Raw genomic sequence first — 24429 nt, forward strand, 5'->3', positions numbered from 1 at the left:
TTTTGCATCTTCCTTTCTTTTTCATTACTGTTTTCGAAGCTCTTACTACCTACACCTACCACAGCCTGGTTCCCATGGCTTCACTTTCTCTCCTTTCCAAACCTCTGGATATTTTGTTGCCTAATTAAACTCCTTGAAGCACCACAATTAATTGATTTTCTGCTCTTTCTTTTACCCTTTAGTGAACAATCATGGGACTCCCTCAATAAACTGTTTAGGTAAACTCACTGCTTCCCCCATGCAAGAAAGACAAATCTAGACTGAACCACATTCCTAATATCATCTTCCAAAATTATCTTGGAAGTTTCTGCACTTCGCTCCTACAGGAGGACATTCTTACTTAGCCTGGTATTCAAATCTGCCTGTACACATTTTAATCTCTTTGAAGCGATCTCTTTGAAGATTAAAAGTCCTCATTATGAGAATTTGCTCTTTGGATAATACACTCAGATTCCACTGAAATATTTTTTTCTGTTTGATTATATCTAAATTACCCCAAACTATTATAATTTTGTGTTCTTAAATTCATGTGTGTGTATGTGCAAACTTGTCATTGATATCCACTTTGTAATGATGCCATATCTTCCTACTTGCCTCCCTGCTATTTCCCTCTCTTGCATTTTGCTTCTTCTTCTAATTTGTCTGGACTTGGGAATTTTTCTTTCCTCTCTCTCTTTCTTTCTTTTTTTCTCTTTCTCCTGTCTCCCCTGCTCCCTTTATTTCTTTCATCCATTCACTTACTTGACCATTATTTATTGTTTGTCTAAAAGGAGATCAATTAGGGTGGATTATAGTAATTGGAGAAAATCTCATGGAAGAAGTGAGAGTTGACTGACTCAACATGAGCTAATAAAATTACAATGATACAAAAATATTCATGATGAAAACTTACCATATTGGGAATTTTTTTAATTTGTGGCACCAGTAAATTTCCAGACAAGATGGTAAACACTTGTGATTAAATAAATGGTTGTACAGATTGTGTGTCATCAATAAAATGTAACAACCACATGTGATGGTATAAATGATTTCACTTTATAACATTAAGATGTTTACTGTGCAGCGATTCATCATGGAAGCCTTATTGTACCAGTTACATGTGATTGGATTTTGCCCTTCTCAACTGCAATTGTCTAGGTTAGGGAATGCATATAACAAACTGTTGGCTGGTAAGGACTAGGACACAGTTTTCTCAAATGTTTATGATCATGACTTACTTTCACACACATGCACAAAAACATAGACCCCACATATATAAAAGAAACAGAAGTTTCACAAGCTTCCTATTTGCAATGTGCTCTGATATTCCTGCTCCATTCAATTTTGCTTTTAAATAGATGGATAAGATCCACTAAACTGACTTCATGACTCATTAATGTGTTGCAGTCTTCAGTTTGAGAAAAGCTAGTCTTGGAGTTTCAGTATGAGGCAAGGGAAGAAGGCATGATAAGCACTAAATTCAGTCAAGTGCAGTGAACATTTGCTGTTTGTAGTTGCCCAACAGCTATTTGTATTTTTAATTGTGTCCTCATTTTCTTTTGGTGATTACCCCTCTTCTAATGTGGCTGTTCATGGTGGGGAGTTACTTCTAGGTGCCAGACTCTCATCCTGGTAGCCAAAGAGCAAACAGATGACCTAAGGTTGGCCCATAAGACACTGTCTCTCTAAGCTCTTTAAGTCTTGAGAGAGTGTTTGAGGAAATGGTCAGAAATGACTGATCTCAACAGCAATGTCTGCATCATCCTGGACCAGGGTGTTCCAGTATCCTCTCTTTTCCTGTTTCTTGTGGCTCCCTGGGTTCTGACCAGTCATATCTGGTCTTCAAGACTTAGCCCCCAGTGAGTGTCCTATTGATCAATGAAGTGGCCCTATCCATGAAATGCTTGTAGTAACATAGTTTTTGTTTCAGTGTAATAACATATATTTTGCTTAATTTAGCTAGAATTAAGTTCTGTTGCTGGTAAACAGCAACTTCAATTGGTTCATTAATTAAAAAGAAGAGCTATTAATTATGTTGGTATCTCCAACCACTAGACTTTTTGATGCATATGTTATGGAGAAATAAGGGTGTTCAAGAAGAAGTTGGAAACCAAACATTTGATATGACTGTGCTGCTTGACAGATGGCACCGATATATAGCACTGCTTCTGAATGCACCATGTTTTGACAGTAATCTAAATATAAATGCCAAATGGTGAGGAAGCCAGTTGAAATTGGCTCAGTTATTCAAAGGATAAAGGGCCAAGAGATATTTGTTTCACTTATATAAACACTCCTTTCCTTATTAAATCATTGTTTCAATTAATTCAGCTGTTTTTATTTTGTCTTGTTGAGGGGAGTTGGACCAGCTTTTTATATGTGGATAAATTTTGTACTTATGGGAAATCTGTACTCAGAAGCTGACAATTTGATCATAACAAACATTAAAATGAGTTGATGCTTTTAGGTGAATGCTATTTAATAATCCCAGGGTATGTACTCCTATTACTACTATGATTGCTGTAATTATTGCCAATATATTTTAACCTCTGATTTCATATGGTGGGGATATTTTCAATGAAATATTTTAAAAACTGGTAATAATCTTTGCAAACAAAAGTGCATAAAATACTAGTGGTTATTGTCAATAAATATCTGCAACATGTTCTTAATAGATAATTTAGAAGGGAAATAAGAACAAGATAAATAGGAGAGCAAAAAATCACTTGAATGTCTACCTAGAAACAATCATCATCAAAATGTGATAAACACTATTCAGATATCTTTCTTTCTTTTTTTATTCAGATATCTTTCTATACAAATACTGAAAAGATAGCTAAAGGTGATCTTATATGAGTAGTATATAACACATGTTACTTCTTAATAAAAGTAGTTTTACCTATGAGAATAATTTGACAGAATTATGAGTTGCCCAAGATAGATTTATTTATTTATTTATTTATTTATTTATTTATTTATTTATTATGTTTTATTTTTTTTATTTTTTTGCAGGGAGAGAGAGAGAGAGACAGAGGGAGGAGAGAGATAATTCAAAGTAGGCTCCGTGTTGTCAGTGTAGAGCCTGATGCAGGGCTCACTCTCACAAACCATGAGATCATGACCTGGGCAGAAATCAAGAGTCAGATGCTTAACCCACTGAGCCACCCAGTCACCTCAAGATATTTTATTAATTTTTTTTTCAACGTTTATTTATTTTTGGGACAGAGAGAGACAGAGCATGAACGGGGGAGGGGCAGAGAGAGAGGGAGACACAGAATCGGAAACAGGCTCCAGGCTCCGAGCCATCAGCCCAGAGCCTGACGCGGGGCTCGAACTCACGGACCGCGAGATCGTGACCTGGCTGAAGTCGGACGCTTAACCGACTGCACCACCCAGGCGCCCCTCAAGATATTTTAAAAAGTGACAATTTCCAGTATTTTTGAGTATGCAACCCTCTAACGTAGTTTGCCATAATATACTTAAAAGCCCCCCAAATTCATACCTTTTTGGTAGAATCAAGGTAGCAAAAATTATTTGGTAACATAAAATGACCAGAGATGTGTCCAAATAGTTATTATGAGGATATTTACTACTATGTATTCATAATAGTAAAAAGTGGGGAAAATTATATTACACATACCTAAGTTGTATTACAGTAAAATAAATTATCTTATTAGTCATAGTACTATGCAGCCTTGTCAAACAATGTTGAGTAAGAATCACTAAACAAAGGGGTGCCTAGGTGGCTTAGTCGGTTAAGCATCAGACCTCAGTTCAGGTCATGGTCTTGCGGTTTCTGACTTTGAGCCCCACACTGGCTTCACTGCTGTCACTGAGGAGCCCAGTTCAGATCCTCTGTCTCCCTCTCTCTGCCCCTCCCCCACTCATGTTTTCTCTTTCTCTGTCTCTCAAAAATAAACATTAGAAAAAGAGAATCACTAAAAACATGAAAAGTTATCATACAATACCAAGTGACAAAACACAGGTTGCAAATATACACAGTGGACACTTGAACAGCATGGATTTGAAATATGCAGCCCAACTTATCATAGACTTTTTTCAATAAATATTCTATACTGTATATAGCACCGTAAATATATTTTCTCTTCCTTATGATTTTCATATTTTCTTTTCTCTATCTCACTTTTTTGCAAGAATACAGCATGTAATAAACATAACTTACAAAATATGTTTTAATCGACTGTGTATTTTATCGGTAAGGCTTCTGATTAATGGTAGGCTATTAGTAGTTAAGTTTTGGGGGAATCAGAAGCTGTATTTGGTTTTTGACTGTGCAGGGGTCAGTGCCCCCAACCCCCTCATTGTTCAAAAGTTAAATGGATGAAGGCCTTCAAAAGATACAAATTTCCAGTTTTAAAATAAATGTTATGGAGATATAATGTACAACATGGCAACTACAGTTAATGCATATTTGAAAATTGCTAACAGAATTGATCTTAAAAGTTCTCATTATAAGGAAAAAATACTTTTAAACTGCAACGGTAAATATTAACTAGACTTATTGTGGTGATCATTTCACAATATATACGAGTATTGAATCATTATGTAGTACACCCGAAACTAATTGTTAATTAGTCAATGCCAATTATATCTCAATTCAAAAAATCCTGTGAAAGGAGACAGCTGAATTGGCTCTGCTACTCCAGTCATCACCCCCAGGAGATATCAGCAAAAGTTAAGGGCTTTAAGGATATTCACTATGGTTTTGAGTTCTTGACCTAGCAAGGAGTGCTGTGGCTTTTCTCTCCTCATAGCCAAGAAACTAAGAAACCTCCTCACAAACCAAGAAAAATGGGGTCAAAGAGAATACCTCACAGTGCCTGGAAGAGGATAACATTGGTATCTCAATCTTAAACTAGATGTCTGTTCCTATGGCAGATTTGCAGATCTACTCTTACAATTATGTAAGCAGTGGTGGGCAAGCTGAGGACATCTACAAGGAGATAGGGAGCAGCTGGGGAGGAGCTCATGTTTGCACTGTTTAGGGCACGAGGAGGTGGGATTTTACATAAACCTACTGATGCAAAGGAAGCACATGTGCTTCATCAATAGTGATGACATTTGAGGCAGGATTGGAAGCCCTGAACAGAGTAGATGCTCCACTTCAGAAAGCTGTGCAGTGGGGAGGTATCATCAAAGAGATACACAATAGAATTCACCTGTGCTCTCCTTACTAAAACAGGAGTTTCAACATCCACTGTAGAGAGAACGTTCTGGCTGAGAGAGGAGTACAACTGCACAAGGTAGGTAACAATGTTTTTGGCGTTTTTCTCAGCTCTACATACTGCTTCAAAAGAGAAAAAAAGCTAGAACTGGAAAAAGGAGGCAGGAAGGAGAGGTACAAGGAGTCTGAGTTAGGACAGGGGAGTGTATTCAGTGAAACTGAAGTCTTAAATTTGAGTAGAATCAGAACCTTACAGATTCTGGCTTAGGTTATTTTAAGGGGTGGGAAAGGGAGATTCAAAAGGGTGGTTATTTAAGACAATAAAACCATTCCATAGTTGGATTTCACTGAATTAAGATTGTTCAACTTGCCTGTCAACACTTGTATGCCATGAAATTCTGCTATAGGCATTGTGTAGGCTATTGTTTTTATTTATCCTTTGGTATGACTGATAAATTTATGATTAGAAACCATAGGAGACTTTTTAATAGTTTTCAGTTAAATCTCAGAACAGATCACGGAGTACATAATTCTTAAGACACCAGGAAGCGTTTAACAACTTGAGTACTAATGATTATCTTTGAAATGGGAATATAAATTTTACTCAGACTTAAGAATTATATTTATGTTGTTAAGTCCGATGAACTCAGATATTAAGCGCTCATTTTTCAAAGATATGAGAAAGTAAATACTTATTGTTTTGGCATTTTTGTCTACATACCCAGAATTTTCAAAAATCCTTTATGGTGTGCCATTATTCCCTCAGAAGCACTGCCCTGTCCCCAGCGCAGAGGTAGGTTGAGCCTCAGAGTACTTTTGGGTCCTGGTTTTAAGTAAGGAAAGACTGCTAAAATGTTGACACAATATTTGCTTCTTATGCAACAGGACTGGGGCTGGTTTATGCATTGTTAGGCCTGGCCATTTTTTTCCTGGCTTTCCCCCTTCTCCTTAGCTCTGCTGGGAGAATTGCAGAGTCTTGGTAAAAGTGAAGGGGGTGATCCATGCACCCAGTGTCTTTCTGCCTCCTGCTCTGAGACTTTACTGTATCCTCCCTTTTGGTGAAAATTCTACATGTTCCCTCTTATAGGGCTTTTTTTTTTTTTTTGGTAGTGAAAAGGATGTTGACACTATCCACTTTTTCTTATTAATTTACCATGTGACACAAGCCATGCTTCTGGAGTCCTTGACAAAGTGAATAGTGAAGAGGGAGAAAAAGTGGAGGAAAATGTCTGACGATGAAAGTAAAATGAAAAAAAAAAGAGTAAAGTAAAAACAAAATAAGGGGTAGAAGAGTATCATCGGAAGTTGCTTTGAATTTCCTCTTGTGGAACCTTTATTTCTCAGCCACCCTGCTCTGTGGTTTTCTGGTTTGCATAATTAAGTGGGTGGAATTCAAAGGATGTATGAATGGCATTACTATGATTATGTAACAGTCAAAACAGTTCACTGTTGTGTGAAAGTGAATGAGGACTACTTTTCTGTAAACTGTTACCCTGCTTTGGCAGCTGTTACACTGTGATAAATGACCGCAGAATTAATTGAAGAGGTTATTATACTATCAAAATATATTTCCATGGAATAATAATACCTCATTGTGAGTCAATGAGTGTCCACCATTAGCCAATGGGAAATTTCTCTTGAAACATCTATGTTAGAGCACATATTAGAACTTGATTTATTTGAAGAGGTGCCAGCTTTTTCACTTACCATTGTGGGACTAGATTGTCATGAAGGACTTAAGATTTGTCCATTTCAAGCTTGGTTTCCTTTCCTTTGAGTGCTCTCATATTATCCCATTTCCTCCCTGTAGGGTGTCAATTGAATCATTGAGAGCTGAGTTGAATGTCCCAATTAATTGCAATTAAGTGTCTTCACATATGTACAACAATTTTTTTGTAATAAAGTCAGAAACTAATTGCTATGGATAAGAAAGCCTTACCTTTCTTTCCTGTAGTTGTTGTGAAAGGAGCATTGCTATTAAATGCTGTTCCATCAGTGTGTTTTAAACATTCACATGAGCTCAACTCTATTTCAGAATATCTGGAAATTATAGTGAGAAAACTTGATAATGTTCTTTCACATTTTAATAAGGGAGATTATGATAAGGGGAATTTTTAAGCAATGACACTGTGAACTCTGTTTGGGTAGTTTGGACAGTGAGCCATGCAACAGGAGAAGCTACGCCTAAACTTACTATCCCATAGGACTGGTGGTTTCCTTTGCTTTGTCAGTATAGGCTGTAATTCTACTGACAGGTCTACAGGTGGTGGGCAGCTTGGTTTCCTTCGTCAACTTCTGTAAACAGCTGGCACTCCAAAAGATTTTTCAAGTGCTCCCTCTATAGGGAAAGAGAGATAATGTGTAGGGTTCCTTCCCCTGGAAAGTGAATGCATGTTGCACATGCAGTAAAACACTCTGGTCCTTGTTCAATTCTGTGTGGGATGATGGTAGGATTGGGGACAGGGGCCTTTGCTTTTCTGATCCTTGCTTTGTAAATTTCTGTGGCAAAACTTGTGTGTGGTGCTGTAGAATCAAGGGATCTTCCTTCCAGGACATAATTCCCTTTGTATTAATTATTGTGAATTGAGCACTACTTTTTTGGTTTCTCCAGGAAGGAATTTTCCCTAAGTATGCTTGGTCTTTAACTGTACTCCTTCCTCTTTCCCATTGGGATTGTTTGAATTATCTGGCTGGCAGGAAACCATACTGATCAACATTTATCAGTTGTCAGAAGCTAACCTATCAATAATCTTAAATGAATTTGGATTTTTGTTTGTTTTTTAAACTTTCTCTATTCTGGAAGAGCAGAGACAATGACTTGTGCAAATGTTTTGCTTTGTAGACTCCAACTTGGCTTTGTGTAGTCTGTCCCTGGAGGGCTGGGGGTTTTTAGGCCTGGTCAATTTTGCACATGAAGTCAAACTTTTCCAACTCAGCCTTTACCAGTGACAAGAATGGTATTGTAGACGGCAGTTTGCCTTGTACATTTGTCTTATTTCTCAATTGGCTCAGAACTCAGGGGAAAGGGATGGCACTGATTGGGCCTCTTTGGATCCCAACTTCTCCAACATCTTTTCCAGAAGGGAGCTATTAAAGGATTGAAGTGATGTGTAGATTGCTGCTCTGTTGCCCAGGTGCTCTTTCTACTGATTGTTTCATTTACTCCTAATGAAAAGGTGGTACTGTAGGGGAAGAGAGAATTTAAAATTCCAAATGTTTGAGTTTAATCTGGTGAATTTGAAGATGGCACCCCATTGGAGAAATTTTCCTTCCAGGTTCAGTAAAAAGCCAATTAAATATTTTACAGCCAAAATGCTTTGCTCAGGCCCATTCTCATGGGAGGAAAAGGCATCCAGCTGGAAATGGAATAATACTGTGAAGTTGGGGCACCTGGGTGCCTCAGTTGGTTAAATATTTGACTCTTGATCTCAGCTCAGGTTTTGATCTCAGGGTCATAAGTTCAAGCTTTGTGTGCTAGGCTCTGCGTGTTGGGTTCAAAGCCTACTTAAAAAAATAATAATTTGAGATACATGGTCACAAGTATTTGAAAGTCAGCTTAACTCTGCTGGCTGTTGAGCACTTAAATAGCTTTATAAATCTCTATGGAGATAGAGCATATTTTAAAGAAGTAATCGAATGTGAAAATTGTAGCATTTTAAATTCTAAGTTAAAATTGTATGACCTTATAGACAGGATATAAATAAATGGTTTAAGTACTAAATTGGGGTTTTGGGCATAGAGAGTTTCAGTAGAAGAATTTTATAATTCCCTGGAAGAGTGAATTTTAGTTAAGATAGCTTGATATTGGAAATGGAGTTGATGCTCAAACTACAAGGATTTAACTGTATGAGTCCATCTATATGGTTAAAATAGGTTACAGTACTGTAAATGTACTCTATTTTGATTTTAACATTTTCTTTAGCTTACTTAATTGTAAGAATATAACACATGTAGTATATAAAACATACCTCCTACAAAATACATGCTATTTAAATATTATTGATAGGCTTCCAGTCAACAATAGGCCATTAATAATTCTTAGGGAGTTTTGGCTGGGTAGGGGGTTTGACTGTGTGCAGAGGGTTTAAAATACCTTTTTCAAAGGTAAGCTGTATATGCATGTATTTTTCTATACACATGAGTGTATATATGTTTATATACTTACATACACACATATCTATACAAGCATGTATTAGAGGGTAGGAATTAAAGTGTTTAATGTGATTTCAATTTTCTTTAATTAGTTGGAGAATTTTGCAGTATGTTACTTTCAAATTCAGAAAAAGAATTGTTAGATACATTCTTTTTATATCCTGCTATGCCCAGGATATAAAGATTATTTACATTAATTCTATTTCAAATATGCCAATTTTTTCAAAATGGAAACTTTTAATGAAAGCCCATCTGGAATTTTTAATACCTATATTCTTCCTAAGACAATATAAACCAAGACAAAATTTATCCAGTAGTCCTTCATTTTCTAAAGCATAGAAATGAATAGGGATAGAATACCTTCTGTGTGTTTTTAAAATACTGTATGAAATATCATATGTAACCTATCCATCCTGAGATAAACACTATTATAATTTTGGTGATTATATTCTTCAGGCATCTCTCTCTCTCTATCTCATTTTCTCTCTGTCTCTCGTAAATATAAATGGAATCTCCTTCATAAATGGAATCCTATCCTACATCAAGTTTTTATCAGTAGACACTTTCTTCCTCATTACATTTCCTAAAGCCTCTACAACCCATATCCACTTTAGTCATGCTAATAACCCTGGGTATGTCCTTCCATTTTTTCCAAGTCCATATATTGATACTCCACTAAACGATTTGTTTTTAAAGCATTTGTACCACATTGAAATGACTTCTGTAACTCTGTGGTCTATATCTTACAAACAATTCATTCTTGACTCTTGGTTTTCATGTTTGTCTCAGCAATTGTTGGATATTTTCCCTGTATGAATTAGAAGGTTTATCTAAATTATTCCTGGTAAGATTTTACTCATTGCACTGAATTTTTAAATGATACTGTGGTACCTTTTAATATCTTCATCATCGTTTAGCCATCAAGAATTTCTTCAGTTTTTTTTTTTTTACTAGACTATCTTCAAGAAGTTCCATGAGGACTAAGATGAGAAGAGCATTTTTACTATAGCTGATTCAAAAACTTTGACCTGTGTACACTATAATTGGCTTACTTGTAACCTAAGCACTAAGGGAAATAATTTCTAATGTCCTTTTTAGCTGTAAGTTTCTAAAATTGATACAGAAGAATGTTAAATATAGTCTGATACAGATACCATGAAAATTTCTATTTGTTCTGGGTGTTTCAGGGTAGGGGATTTAAAGTGATAAATCCAGGAGGGTTCTAGGCAATCCGAGATGGCTATTCATTATGTCTGGTCAGCTGGTTTCTTTAAAATACTTTAATTGTTTTCAATGTTTATTCAGTTTTGAGAGATAGCACAAGTTGGGAAGGGGCACAGGGAGAAAGGGGGAGACAGAATCTGAAGCAGGTTCCAGGCTCTGAGCTGTCAACACAGAGACCAACACAGGGCTTGAAATCACAAACTGTGAGATCATGACCTGAGCTGAAGTCAGCCACCTAACTGATGGAGCCATGCAGGCACCCCTCTTTAAAGTACTTTAAAAATATCCATTCTCTTATGTATAAAGAAATTGACATTTCTGCAATAGTCTTTAAGTAGACTTTAAAAATTACTTCTTTCCTTAGAAATTTTGTCAAGATTTTTGGCTCAGATATATTTTGTTTAAAACATTTTAATAGTCTAGAAATAACTATGAAAAAATGTTTCTAACATTTCACCATATGAAAATAAAATGTATAGATAATCATCTTTTTTAACTGTTAACAAGTATGAAAATGAACATGAGGAGAAGCCAATAATTAATAATTTTAATGGTACTCATATATTCTAGAGAAGTTTGAATAACTTTTTGGGTTTTCTCTCTACTTTCTGGAGAGAAATCAACTACATGCTCTTTGGTATCTCTTCTGTAGGGGCACTAATCACATTATGAGGACCCTACCTCCTTGATCATAACTAAACCCAATTACCTTCCAAAGGCCCACCTCCCAATACCTTCACATTTAAAGTTAAGACCTCAACATAGGGGTGCCTGGGTGGCTCAGTCGGTTAAGCATCTGACTTCGGCTCAGGTCATGATCTCATGGTTTGTGAGTTCAGCTCCATGTCAGACTCTGTGCTGATAGCTCAGAGCCTGGAGTCTGCTGCGGATTCTGTGTCTCCCTCTCTCTCTGCCCCTCCCCCACTTGTGCTCAGTCTCTGTCTCTCAAAAATGAATAAATGTGAAAAACAAAAGTTAAGGCTTCAACATAAGAATTTTGGGCAGCACACAATTTGGTTCATAGCAGGTCTCATGGAAGCACACAAACCATGAGAAATTGATTTATTGCAGTTGGTTTGACTTAGTTAATAAAATGCTTAAGGGTCTCAATTCTGAGTAATCACTAAAAAATTATTTACTGAAATATATTTTAGTATGTTACTGTGTAAGCCTATTGAGGAATCCGTTTTGACAGAATAAAATGCAAAGATCACTATATGTAAAAACCATAAAACTAACAGACAATGAAAGGCTTTCTAGTAATCAGAATTCAAGTAACTCTGAATTTGCATTTCCGTTGCCTTATGAAAATCTTTAATGGACTTCAGTATATATATTAAGCAGATGAATATTTGCCCTTTATAAAGTCATTTATTTTATGTAAATTTTTCTTGCTCTTCTCAAACCATCAGTACATTGTTGTCCCCTTTGTAATAAGGTGAGGTTGCTAGGCAGTGTCACAGATTCTGGCACCAAGCCACTGATGGGTGACAATGCCAACCTCTGTACTGCATAGCCATTCTTCTTAAAGATGACTTTAAGGCCGGTAATACATTTTAAGCATACAGGGAGACTTGAAGCCTAAATGGTGCCTTTGAGTGAAGAAAAAACTTAAACCCGATTCATATAAATATTGGCAAATACAAATAACAGAATCTTGCTTTCCTGAGATCACACAGTCTACATCCTTGCATTTAGGTTTTCACTATTTTGGACTTGCTTAACTTGTCAGCCTACTTTTCGTAGTCTGTTTTAATTGCTTACTTTGTATAGATCTACCTTGGAGGCCTTTAAAATTGTTTGGGTAATGATGGATCTATTTGTTTATTTGTAGAAATAAAGTGATTGAATCAAGAAAGGGATTTTTAGGACTTAGAATGTTTTTATAATTTGAATTATTTCTCCATGTGTGTGTGTGTCAACTATTTTTGGTATACCTAAGACAGATACTTGAATGGTGGAGATCTGAGGATGGAACTAATTAGGGGTGGAGGGAGGGCGTTATTATGGAGAGAGAGAGAGAATCACTAAATCGTGTGGGTAATTCTGTGAAATACAAGACTACATTAGTATGCAGATTGCATCTGATACTCTCATAAATAATATGTTTATAGAAAAACAGCCATTTGCTCTAAGTAAATGGTAGTGCCTGCAACACTTTTGTAGATGATTTGTTGAGCATGTAGTGGTAATCTTACTGCTCCTACTGAGCATATATTCCCTTAACTATGTATTCAGAAGAATGTATAAATCACAAATGCAAAGTAAGCAAAATACAGCAACTCACATTTATTTTAATTACGTGGTATTGAAATGTTTGCTCTTTAATATTTTTCATGACTCGGGGCTTGTAGAAGTACCACAGAAAATAAAATTAAGCATTAAATATTACATAATTGTAAGCCTTCAGCCTTGCCTGAACTTGTAAAGGAATAATGCTATATTTGTATTACATTTTGGTCTTATTTTATTTCATTAGTAATTGTTAGCTTTTCTTCTGAAACTTGCTCTAAATTGAGTTTAGGCTGCATTCAGCAATGTCAAGAAAATTGATAATGTTTATATCTTAGCACCATGCAGTATATGATCTTACTAACTCTGTATTAATATTCCCACAGAAGGGTAAAAAAGGGGCTTTTAGCATTCACCCTTTGTTCAATAAATCAAACATAAACATGATCTGCACATGCCTTTTCAGCGAACTCTGCCATTTTGTTGGTCTTTTATCTTGAAGGTTTATTGCTTTACATGGCTTAACATGATTTAGGGTCTCAACTGTTTCATCTAGGATGTTGAGGTTATGATGTCTCAGCTGGAGTGTATGAGAAAGTCGGAGCCTAAAACTCCCTGAGCATGTACAGTAGGTGCAGTGGATATGTTGGCATGATTCATTCCTTGGCACATGGACTTTGTTTTGCCCTCTAGTTTTTGAAATGCATTGCATTTCTGAATAATTAGCTAAAAATATTGGATCTTTTCTGTGGATTATTTTGTCTTCCTCAGCCTAAAAACTTTGAACGACATACTAGCTCTTTTTTCAGCCTTTCCAATAGCAACTCGCAGGAAAGAACTGAAGTGATAGTTAAGAATTTATTAAAATCTAGTGATTTCAAGATGATTATGCAACAGAAAATTTTATTTTTATTTTTAGAGTTTCTTTGTCACTTACTTCTGTCCCTTTTAACATGACTGTCAAATTTTGTTGTTTAAATGAGTATATAACTCTGTGAATAATGACTAAGTGCCTCCTTTTTGTTTTTCCTGCTAGAGAAAGTGCTTAGGGAAGGGAAAAACACAATGCAAGCATAAGCAGGGGCTGGACCCCAAAGATTAAGATGGCACATAAGATGTGGTTGAAGATCTATGATCATGCTTTTAAATTATAATGTATTATACATATACTATTCTGATAAAATTATATGTAAAAAAAGACTAAAATGATTTGTTATGGTCATGAAACAACACAGGAGTCCCTGGGAAAGAGTAGTCAGTATGAGGCTGGTCTGGGCAGCCTGAACTAAATTTGTACCTAAATGACCCAGTGATGCACCACCTTGCTCTGCTCTCAAGGCAAGCATGATTTCTCTCACCTTCCAGCCCCATCCTGCTACTCTGGTTTAAACATTTTGATGGCTTTCTACCACACTTTAAATAAAATCTAAACTATCATTTTCCCCTCCCCAGTAGCACCCTAGTTAGGTTCTTCTCTAATGAATGCAGGGTTTTGTATGAGCTGTTCATACTGGATGTTACTGATTTACAGTGTAGCTTCCATTCACCTTTTAGCTTTTCCACCATAGCTTCACTTTTTTGTTCAAGCGGCCACCTTTGCCTGGTTACATTGTAGCCACATAATTTCTGGGATTGACTCCTGCCTGTGGGGCAATTCTCAGTAGTCAAACCCAATACTGATACTGTCAATTTTTTGTTAGGCATTGATCTAGGTGCCCATGCTCAAGCCAGGCAATATAAATAATCCCTCAGTCATAGGCATTGAGCCAGGAATGGGCAAGTAACTTTATTCAGGTCAGTGGCACACAGGAAAAGCTTTCTAGAGGTTTCTGGGAATTGTTTTCTTCCAACAAGAGACCATCTCTTCATTGTATATTCCAGGCAAAGCCTAGGATTTTGTCAACTCTGTTGCCTCAAGCTGAGAGTTGAGGTAGTCCCATAGATGGGACTCAGCCAATATCTTCCCTTCTTTTGTTTAAACTAGTTTTTGTTTTGTTTTGTTTTGTTAGGGTAAAAGGTTCTTCCGCTTGGAATTCTTTCCTGAAGTTGTTAAATGTTTACTTCCTGCGTGGTGTTGATCTCAGTTCAACTGCTGGTTTTTCAGACAGCCTTTCCTTGATACAGTCTAAGACACCCCTATCAGTCACTCTTTATCTAGATACTGTTTTGTTTTCTTAATAGCACTTAGTACTATTTTCTTATTCATTAGTGTATTTAATGTTTCCTCAAATGTAAGCTCCATGAGAACAGCGAGTTTGTCCTCTCAATCACTGCTATATCTTTAGCAATTTGAAAAGTGTGTTCATCCATAATAGATTCTCATTATTTGTTGAATCGATTGTTAAGTGGACCTATCAGATCCCAAACTTTTAGTTCAAATTCTGTGCTATATCCACTGTACTTTTTTTCCTGACGAGGAGAATGATAACCACATGAGAAACAAAGAGATTCAACCGATCTTGTTGTTGACTGAAGGGTAAAAAATTAAATACTAAACCAATATCCAATATGTCAGTTAAAGTGTAAGAGTTTTTAATCTAAATCAAATGTATTTAAAATGTAGGACAGTAAGAAGAAGGTATAGCATACACATGAAAAGAATGCAAGTGACTACAGAGTGGGCATTGAATTCATATGTTTGTTCCATGATTGTAAATGACTTCTATCACAAAACTTTGTCTGCAATGAGTGGCTTATTACATGGCTGAGTTATAGAATCTAGGATTCTAAATATTCCAGTAGTAGATTTTAAGCCCAGAGATGGGCTTAGGAGAGGCAGTTTTTCTATCATGTGATTAAAGGCATGTTTTGGTACCAGAATGCCTGGGATTGAATTTCTAAAGTTAACCTACTAACTGCCTAACTTTGCTTAACTTCTCTGTGCCTTAGTATGTTCATCTGAAGATGTGGCTAATAGCTACTTGATACAGATACTGTAAGAATTATGTTAATCATACAGAAAGGAATGCTCTTTATTCTTGTAGTCTCTTTTGTAAAAATTGTCAATCTGTTATTGACACTTAAGTAAAACAATACAATGAAATACTAAATAAAAAGGTACGTAATGGTCTCCATTGCGAAAAATGGATTGTGGGGCACCTGGGTGGCTTAGTTGGTTCAGTGTCTGACTCTTGATTTCAACTCCGGTCATGATCCCAGGGTCATGGGATTAAGCCCCAAGTCGTGCCCTATGCTGGATATGAAGCCTGCTTGAAATTCTCTCTCCACTTTCCCTCTGCCTTTGCCCTGCACACATGCAAGGCACATGTGCAAGGCACATATCCATATCTGCAATTGATACTGAACTGCTAATGACCACCCTTTAACCCTAGTGTGAAAAGAAAACAGTAAGTGGCATATTATGTTTTGCATAATATTGTCCAGTATTGCAGGGCACACTTCATTTGAGAGGGTGGACCTAGAAAGATTGGTCTACTACCTACAGACAAATAGTAAAGGCACACGTGAGTGACTGAGAATGGGGAGAGGTGGTCAGAACCCTGTCATTAACTCCCTCATAGTTGGTATGTTTCCTTGTTACAACTCACTGGGTCAACAGTATTTTTAAAATACTGTAAATATATTAAACAGCAAACAACTAAAATTTTAGGGTAGGGAGATGTTTCTCAAGGGTATTTTTCAGGCATTATCTTCTTTCCTGATGGCAATAGGTATAACTTACATTCAGGGCAAGGTGTACCCACCTTTCAGACTTAAATGAAAGACAACTGGCTTCAACCCCTTTCTAACTATGGGACCAAGGCACCTCTTTATACCTCATTTCTGATACCGTTATAATAATAATGTTAACTCATTTGTGTTACAGTTATAATAATAAAGCTTTCCCCATAAGGTTGTAATCAATGTTAAGCTAATATATCATAGCTAATATCTATCAGAACTATGCCTGCAATAAGATAAACAGTTGGAGGATACTCTATCCATGAACAATAAAATTTCAAACAAAGGCCATTTATGATTAATCACTTCTTTATTGATTTTAAAAAGCAGTATATCCAAGTCTCAAGCTAATCTCACATTGTTAAACACCATCAGAAATGGTGAAATCCTTACAACAAGTAAAATGGCATCATCTTGCAATGGAGAAATTACCCTGAATGATGTGGTAGTGTGAAGTCGCAGGATTCTGGAAGCAGAATAAACCAGACATACTGCAGAAAGTTAACAAACAGAGCTTAGATGCTCTGAGCACCCAGTTCTTCACAGAAATCTGTGCAGGAGACTGTGGCAGTCATTTAAAAATTGCAGGGGAGAAATAGGGCTTAACTTGAAAGAACATACAAGTTGAAGGGGGGGCGGAACACAATACATTAACACTGTTGAACTAGATTTGAGTAGCAATTCAGAGACAACCATATAGGATCGTAAACAGTTACTTACCTTTAAATAGAATACTGTTTGGAAGATGGATAATTTCAGGCTATGGTAATTGGGATAGCTGCTGTATTCTGCTTAAACAGCCATATGTTTTTATTGTGAATAAAATCCTCCAGACACACACACGTACTTTTACTTGAGTCTGTCTTTTCACATATCCCTAGAACTGAGCTGAAATCAAAAGTCAGATGTTTAACCAACTGAGCCATCCAGGCACCCCTAAACCATGGTATCTTTTTAAACCTAGAAGCTCCATAAGAAGCATCACAGTATAATTGTCAAGTAATTTTTTAAATACCTTTTGATGTAGAATTTGAGGCAAGTTTACTTGAACTACATGTACAATATTGAAAGGCAGTATAATTTTTCTGGGAATGTTGAACATAGTCCAATCTTAAAGTGGCTGAATGTCAATTTAGGTGTGCAACATAACTTTATACACAGTGAAATCTTTTAAAAGTTTAAGGTTAAAAATTAGCACCTTTTCAGATTTGAAGCCCATCAGGATGTCAACATTTTATAGTTGCCAATTCTCTTTAACATAGTGTTGGAGGAACGTGGCATTAATTAAAGCTTTGTTATTTATTTTATCAATCTATGGACTTTGCAAGTTTGAGGCTAATTAGTCAGATTTCATGGTGGTTCTGTGACGAGGATTAAGACCGTGTTACTCAATTCGACTTGTGACTTGTTAGCACCATGTGATTAGAATGCTAGTCAGTCAGTTTATGTTACCATTTGGGGAGAAAAATGTCCTGAGCCATTTATATAAAATGTTGTTTTAAGAACTTAATTGAAAAATCTGTGGCATTTTCAAGCCAGCATTCTGAAGTAGCACATTCTGTCTTTGAGAATGATTTTTCAGTTGGACCTGATTTCCAGTGCAGCTACATAAGGATGTTAGCCAAGTCTTCTGGCAGTAACAAATGAGATTAAACACATTTTTCATGAAGTGTATTTATCTACAGGACCAAACATACTGTGAGCAAATATATTCTTTACTCACTTAAACTTGAGCCCACTGGAGTGCTCAAAACCTTATTCTCTGTGTCCTTTGACGAATGTGCTAATTAAAGAGGTTAGAGTCAGTGTAGTCTTTTTTTTTTTTTAATAATAACCACTAACAATGTAAATGATAAAAAGTAATCCTAAATGATTTCAATTTACTTTTGGTAAGATGGATAATTATTAGTTCTGAACCAGAAGTATTTACACCTTTGCAAATGAGTCAGCAGTAAAGAATATTAAGATCTGTTGCACCCGTATGAGATGTTTCCATTCTATTTGAAGATTATCAGTTATACCTAGATATTTTAGCCATAATTCATACCTTGTAAATTTTTTCTTCAATGACTTATCCATTATATTTTGGAGTAGAACTACTCAAGTCAGTCCAGTAATAACATTCAACACACATAAACTGATGGGAGCTCCTTTACCAGGCTGGTGAAACAAGTAAAAAACAAAACAACAGACAAAAACATGGGTCTATATTCAGAGAATAGAAAGTACCACCTGTATATACTTAATTAGTTCAAATATAGGCCTAGCTTCCAAAGTAGAGAGTAGTCAGCCTCTTAATTTTTGGCTGTTTGTGTACTGCTTGGTAATAATCTGTTTATATGTATAGTTGAGATAACAAATAGCTTGACAAGTAGATACTGGAAATAGCCTTATACAGCGACTCTCAACGGTGGCACTATTGATGCTTTGAGATGGATAAAATTTGTTGTTGGGTTTCCTATGCATCATAGGGTATTAAGCAGCTCTCTACCCACTGGATACCAGTAGTGCCCTCCCAGTTGTGACAATTACACATTCCTCCAAGGAATGCTGTAATTACAGTGTGTGTGTGTGTGTGTGTGTGTGTGTGTGTGTGTGCGCGCGCGTGTGTGTATTTTCTGCATTGATCCACTGGTATTCTGCCATATCAAAATGCCATTCTTACATTCATGTTTGTTAGAAGTAAAAATTGTTACTAAGGCGGGAATGATAATACACATAGTCTAGCTGTCAGGGTAAACTTTCAGGCTACCCTATTAGTGGTGAATAAAACAGTTATTCAAGAGCGACTATGGTTTTTCTTGACAGTAAATTCTATAACAGGTTTTTTCATCTGAGGCCTTCTTCTCCCCATTGGGACATGGAGAGATGCAAGCAAAGTTAAAAAGTAAAATTACATAGTTTATATCACCTGACACTTCACTCAAGCAATCTTAGCTGAAACCTGAGAGTATATGGATGATACAAAACTGAATTCATGTGTTCCCTTGAGGTATTAGCTATGGTCAATTATCTCATTTATTTCAGACTGGCTTTTGGTTAGCAGTAAAAAGTTGGCTAAAAGTTAAACTCTCTGAAGAAGATTGAGTGTTTATTCTTTATTTTACTGAGAAGCCATAAGTTGGGATCTATATAAGCAGGGTCAATACAAGTAAAATCATATCTAAGGGCATTATTGCAAACTGCTGAATACCAAGTAAAAAGAGAAAAATCCTCCCAGCTTTATTGAGATAAAATTGACATAGAAAACCGTATAAGTTTAAAGTGTATAATGTGATGATTTGATACATGGGAACAGTATTTTTTTTAAATTTTTTTTCAACGTTTATTTATTTTTGGGACAGAGAGAGACAGAGCATGAACGGGGGAGGGGCAGAGAGAGAGGGAGACACAGAATCGGAAACAGGCTCCAGGCTCTGAGCCATCAGCCCAGAGCCTGACGCGGGGCTCGAACTCACGGACCGCGAGATCGTGACCTGGCTGAAGTCAGATGCTTAACCGACTGCGCCACCCAGGCGCCCCTGGAACAGTATTAAAAGCACCCATAGGAGAAGACGTGTGAATCACACACAGGATTACAATGAAAAGAATGACACCTGAACAAGAACAATGGAAGACAGAACACATTTAACATCTTTAAAGTGTTGAGAGGAAACTAAAGAGTGTCACCTTAGAATCCTGTATCTACCAAAAATACCCTCCAAAAAGGATAGCCAATAGTTCCATTGTTAGATGAAAAGCTTAGACAATTCATTACCAGCAGACCTATAAAATAAGAAATGCTGCAAATAACTTTTCAGGATGAAAAGGAATTATATTAGATTGAAAATTTAATGTATAAGAAAAATGAGAACTAGAAATGAAAACTATATGGGTAATTGCACAAGACTTCATATTGAAAAATTTTTCTTAATAGTTATTATTGAAGAAATGAAGCACAAATGAAGGCAATTAAATGGAAATACACTATTTTTTAAGGTTTTTATTTTACATAAAGTGATAATATTTTTAATTTTTTTAAGTTTATTTATTTTGAGCAAGGGGAGGGGCAGAGAGAGAGGAGAGAGCACCTGTGCTTCAGGCCTATGTGGGGTCAATCTCATGAGCTGTGAAATCATGACCGGAGCAGAAATCAAGAGTCTGAGGCTTAACCACCTGAGCTACCCGGGTGAACTAACACTGCAACTAAAATCAGATTTTCAAAATGGATAAAAAAGGAACTTTATGTTGTCTTTTTTTTTTAAACATTTTTTTAACGTTATTTATTTATTTATTTATTTATTTATTTATTTATTTATTTATTTATTTATTTATTTATATTTTTGAGACAGAAAAAGAGCATGAATTGGGGAGGGGCAGAGAGAGAGGGAGACACAGAATCGGAAGCAGGCTCCAGGCTCCGAGCCATCAGCCCAGAGCCCGACTCGGGCTCGAACTCACGGACCGCGAGATCGTGACCTGAGCTGAAGTCGGAGGCTTAACTGACTGAGCCACTCAGGCGCCCCTATGTTGTCTTTTTAAACACAAAGATTCAGACAAATAAAAAAAATAAAAGAATGGAAAATACGTGCTGTGTAAATAGTATTATGTGGTTCAATTAAACCACATAGAGTAAAGTTAATCCAGGAGTACTGCCAGAGATATAGGGAGGCACATAATACATGGGTTTTAAAATTACTGAAATAACTTAAGGGACAAATACAGGCCATATAATAAAAAGATAATCAGGAAACCTAACTGTAAATACATGTGTACTTAACAGAGTTAAGTACTGCATGCCCACGGAGCCCAACACACACACACACACACACACACACACACACACACACACACACACAAACACACACACACACACAAACTGACAAATAAAAATAGAGACTTTAATACTCTTCTCTCAATCATTAAAAATAAAAAGCAGTCTATAAAATAATGGAACAACACTGTCAATGACCTTAACCTAATTCTCACTTACAGAACACGACCATCAACAACTACAGAATACATATTATTCTTAAAAGCTCATTGGATATTCAATAATATAGACCATATATTGAACCATAAGAATAGTGCCAATACATTCCAAAAGACTGAAATCATGCGGAGTATGTTCTTTGACTATAACAAAATGAGAAATAGAAAAACCCCAATTTTTTTTGTCAAACAAAACACTGCTAATCAGCACATGGGTCAAAGAAGACATCACAAAGGTAACTTAGAATAAATGAAACTAACTTATAATAAAGAGACAAAATATCAAAAACTGTAGAATTCTGCTATAACAGTGTTTATAGTGAAACACTACATAGCTTTAAAAGCTCAGATTCAAATAGGAAAGGTTTAAAAGCAATGGTGTAAATCTATACCTTAAGAAACTGGAGAATGAAAGTAATTTAAACCCAAAGTGAAGAAAAGAAAGAAAATAAAGGTAAGAGCATAAAGCAATGAAATAAAAAATAAACAACTGAGAAAATTAACAAAACCCATCTAGAATTTTCATAGCATGCTTTGTGCATTCATGTCTTCAGAATGAATTGATCCATGTGCAATATATTGTGAAGTTACATATGTACCCAGAATAACATGAATGATTCATTCATGCTACTTTTGAAAGATAACAGCATTATTTGATACGATGTTAACTTGACAGCTTATTGAGCCCTTATAATGTGCTGACATACTCAAACACACTTACTCTTTTTTTTTTCTTTTTAATGTTTTTATTTATTTTGAAGGGCCAGACAGAGGGAGGGAGAGGGATAAGCCTAAGCAGGCTCCACATGGTCAGTGCACAGCCTGATGCAGGGCTCTGTCTCATGAGTCATGAGATCATGACCTGAGCCCAAATCAAGAGGTGGATGCTTAGCCAACTAAGCCATCCATGTGCCCCAAACACACTTATTCTTAATAGCAGTAATGTAAAGCTTGTGTCCTTTTCATTTGATGTGTGAGGGAGCCAAATCTTGAAGGACTGAAGTAGTTTTGCCAAAACCACACAGTAAGTGGTAGAAACAGGATTTAAAATAAAGACTGATCTGACCTCCACACCTGCACCCCTTTTTCCACATAGCTGTCTTGATAGGTAAGTTATTTATATATTTGTTGGTCTTTCTCTCTTTATTACAGTTCTTCTTACAGCTCTTTTGTTATCAGTAGGTTTAGACTCTCTTGGACACTTTATTTTTACCATATAGTTTAGTTATTTGTTTAATTTGTTTTAAATCTGAAGTTAAATATACTTAATATGGAGTACTTTAGAACTTTATTATTGTACATTTAATATTTACTTTGTTATCTGTGTACTTTCCTAATGTCAAAATTGACCGTAACTTTTCTGAGTCACTACAAATAAGATTTTAAATCTTTAAAAAAAGAGGACTGTTTGTTAAATGATAAAAATAGTCAATTGGAGAAAAAAAACCGGTATTCTACAAATGAAAACATTTTGCATGTTTTTATTTTAGTAATTTAATTATATGACTAAAGTGTCTGAACCTTGACGTTACTTGTTTTTCTACGCTGAAAAAGCACTCAGGCTTACATGTCTTCCAGTTTTCTATAACAAGTCATCTCACCCTCTAAAATACATTGTCTGCCTTTGTTGATGGTTTCAAAATATTTGAATGTTTACCTAGTATTTGCTGTGATAAGTGCTTTATACTCATTGTCTCCTTTAATTCTTATTATGGTCTTTAAATACGTAGAATTATCCCTATTTTATACATCAGAAACAGGCCCAGGTTATACAAATGGAAACTCAAGAACCAGTGTTTAGTTAGTTGAGATCCTCTTGATGCAAATCTTGTCCTCTTTATTTTGTAGGTACATTATTCAATTTTGTAAAAGATTTTTTTGGAGTTTCACTTCATCTCCTGCCCCAAAACATAACATAGCCTCCCCCATTATCAACATTCGCCACTGGAGATGTAGATTTGTTACAGTTGGTGGACCTACACACTGGCTTATCATAACCACCCAAAGTCCCTAGTTTATATTATGGTTCACTGTTGGTGTTCTATATTCTGTTGGTTTGGAAAAATACATAATGATGTATATTCATCCTTATAATATCATACAGGGTTTTACTACCCTGAAAATACTGTGTTCTGCCTAGTCATCCACCTCCTTACACCCTTGCTCACTGGCAATGACTGATCGTTTTATTTTCATAGTTTTGCCTTTTCCAAAGTGTCACATAGTTGGAATCGTAAAGTATATTGCCTTTTCAGGTTGACTTTTTCACTTAATAATAGTTATTAAAGTTTCTTCCATGTCTTCATAGCTTGATAGCTCATTTCTTTTCAGTGATGAGTAGTCTTCTATTTCTAGATATTCAGAGTTTATCCTTTTACCTACTGAAGGACATCTTGGTCACTTCCAGTTTTGGGCAATTATGAATAGTGTTGCTATAACTCATGAGCAGGTTTTTGTGTGAATTTAATTTTTCAGGTCCTTTAGGTAAATCCCAAGGAGCATGATTGTTGGATCATATGAAAAGTAAGGTTAGTTTTACAAGAAATAGTTTTCTACATTATTGGATTTTGATATACTGCACACAAAGAATGATTGACAACTTGAGGCTATTTAGATGCATCATTTTATTTTCTGGAAGTATTTAGAGGAATGAAAAGCAAGTTGCTACCCTGGTAAACACCCCAGTTAACACCCTGGTGAAAACTAAAGCAGTTTTTAAAATTAAATCCTCATGATGAGCGTTTGTGATAGTATCTTATTACTGTGATCGTGACTCAAAATGTAGCTTAAGTGTAAAATACCAATAGTATTTTTCAAACACTTGAAAATAATTCAATAGTGCATAGTTTGTCACTTAGTGAGCTTACTGACTCTGAGGGACAAGGCAGCTTCATAAGGGAATTAGTAGTTGGCTGAAAGTTTTCACAACCACAGTCCTGGAAGCTTGAAATTCAGAAGTATAATTTTGCTGTAGTTGAATTTTGGACTTTGCTAAAAATCACACT

The 24429-nt window shown here is 35.9% G+C and overlaps 1 long non-coding RNA gene across 2 annotated transcripts in view; it reads left to right on the top strand.

The window, feature by feature from the left end:
* LOC109502456 overlaps positions 1-6437 on the top strand; it is a 152516-nt gene extending 146079 nt beyond the window's left edge. For both annotated transcript variants that reach the window (XR_006583333.1, XR_002161060.3), the window contains exon 4: positions 5183-6437. This is a non-coding gene — a long non-coding RNA (uncharacterized LOC109502456). The remainder of the gene's footprint in view (positions 1-5182) is intronic.
* Positions 6438-24429: the final 17992 nt, after the last annotated feature.

The sequence above is a fragment of the Felis catus genome, chromosome A1, assembly GCF_018350175.1.
Source record: "Felis catus isolate Fca126 chromosome A1, F.catus_Fca126_mat1.0, whole genome shotgun sequence".
In the NCBI taxonomy this organism is placed as follows: Eukaryota; Metazoa; Chordata; class Mammalia; order Carnivora; family Felidae; genus Felis; species Felis catus.